This window comes from Capsicum annuum, chromosome 10 (genome assembly GCF_002878395.1).
Source record: "Capsicum annuum cultivar UCD-10X-F1 chromosome 10, UCD10Xv1.1, whole genome shotgun sequence".
Taxonomy (NCBI): Eukaryota; Viridiplantae; Streptophyta; class Magnoliopsida; order Solanales; family Solanaceae; genus Capsicum; species Capsicum annuum.
This window is the reverse complement of record NC_061120.1, coordinates 86,282,223-86,284,249: the sequence shown is the minus strand read 5'-3', so window position 1 is coordinate 86,284,249 and position 2,027 is coordinate 86,282,223. Positions and strand designations below refer to the sequence as shown.

The following is a 2,027-nucleotide window of genomic DNA, read 5'->3' as shown; positions in this document are numbered from 1 at the left end:
CATATTTTCAACATTCCTGCTACTGCACCTTTAAAAATAAAAATTAAATATTAATTTTTAATCTATTTTTAATTATGATATTTTAAATCTTATTTATAACCATGACAAGTAGCAGTGATGAAATTTTATGAAGAACGAAGTTCATGCATGTGAAGAGGGCAGATAAGTAAAAAAAATCAAGTCAAAAGGGGAGATTTGTTATGGTTTTTGCCCTAATTTTCTTACAAAATTTAGTTTTACTTTTCTTAGAACGAAAATAAAAGTAATACCATAATAACTTTTACTTTTTCTAAAAAAAAATATAATTCTTTTTCATATTTGGCAAACTTTTTTATTGAAGGAATGATTTTGGAGCTCTATTAATAGAAAACTCCTCTTCTCATACCATGAAATAATAGTATCCATAATGTAGTCTTTAAAAGTCTTATTTTTAAAGAGAGAAATTCTCTCTAATAGTATTTTATGTTTTTTTTCTATTAGTTTGGTAAAATAGCTTGATGGATCCTTGTACTATATCCGTTTTATATTGTGGATACTCCTACTTACATGTTTGTCATATGGACCCTTGAACTTAATAAAAATAAATATTTTGAACCCTTTTTCAATGTGTGCAACACATTTGCTTCCATATCAGCTTGCACGTAGATTTCACATCATTTTTCAATTAAAGATAAAAAAAATTTAAATTTTTTTTTCTAAAACAAACCTCCCCCTCCCGTCCTTGCCCTTTCTCTCTTCCGTCATTAATCTCTTCTCTCTCTTTTCAAATCCCTCCATCGCTAAAAAAATTCACCAAGTGCTAACATGGTGATACGAAAAAGTCTCAAAATTTCACCAACTACAATTTTTTCTCTATAATCCCTTTTTGGGTTTCAATTTTGAATTATAGAGAAAAAAATTGTAGTTTAGTGGAATTTTTTTGGTGGAATTAAGGTTGTTCATGTTGAGATATGATCGGATATACTGAATTTTTTATGTTTTTTAGTTTATTTGTGTGAAAATTGGTATTTTATGATGAGAGGTTTTTTGAGTTTATGTAGTTGAAAAAAATTAAATTTTGGATGAAAATTGGAGTTGGGTTTTGATCAGATTTGATGAATTTTGTTTCTTTTTCAGCGAATGTTGGTGTTTTATGGGAGGTTTGGAGCTGATATAATTGGAAAAATTGAATTTGGATAAAAATTAGATTGTCGTCATCATCGACGGCTGCAGTGGCGGTGGTGAGGTTTCTTGAATGTCGTCCAAGATTGAACCCTGCTGAAATGTTTCCCGACAAAGATGATAAACATGCCATCGTTAATGAAGTTGACTTCTTCTCTGAGAGAAAACCTATTGTATGTTACATAAATTTGTGGACTTTGAATTTCCATTGATGAAACTTTATTGCTTAAACTTTTTATGTTACATAAATGTATTTTAATTTGAGAATTGAATTATAGTCTCTAATTTTTGTTGTCTTAATTTATATGTATAGCAGTAGGCACAATTGCAAGTTGAGCTTCAAAGGATGAGCTTCAAATTGCAGTTGTCATCATGGGAATTATAGAGTTGAGTTGTAATTGTGTCGTGCAGAGGAATGGGTTAGGGGTGGGAGTGGGGTTGGGGGTGGAGTGGGGGTTGTACTACTGGTGCAAAGAAGAAAGGTTATGGGTGGTTGGGGTTTGGGGTGAGGATAGGGGTGGCGGGGTTGTAGTGGTGCGAAGAAGAAAGGTTTAGGGGAGGAGAAAGGTTTTTTCTTTCCTTTTTTTTTTATATTTTTTTTAAATTATTTTAATTAAAAAATGATGTCCACTTGCACCTCCACGCGTGACTACACGCGCTATGTCCAACTCAGATACTTTAATGTCACCTAAATTTGGTCAATGGTTAAGGGGTTTAAAATATTGTGTTCTGGTGGGTTGAAGGGTTCAGATGACAAATGAATAAATAGAAGTATCTACTTTACAAAACGAACATAGTATAAGGATCCATCGAGCTATTTGACTTATTTGTTTCATATGTAGGCCAATAGCCAAACAATATAATAA

The 2,027-nt window shown here is 31.7% G+C and overlaps 1 long non-coding RNA gene across 1 annotated transcript; it reads left to right on the top strand.

Annotated features, from left to right (window-relative positions):
- The first annotated feature begins 649 nt into the window (after positions 1-649).
- Positions 650-1,392, top strand: LOC124887929. The gene is made up of 2 exons (XR_007045568.1): positions 650-933; positions 1,117-1,392. It is a non-coding gene; the product is annotated as an uncharacterized LOC124887929 (long non-coding RNA).
- Positions 1,393-2,027: the final 635 nt, after the last annotated feature.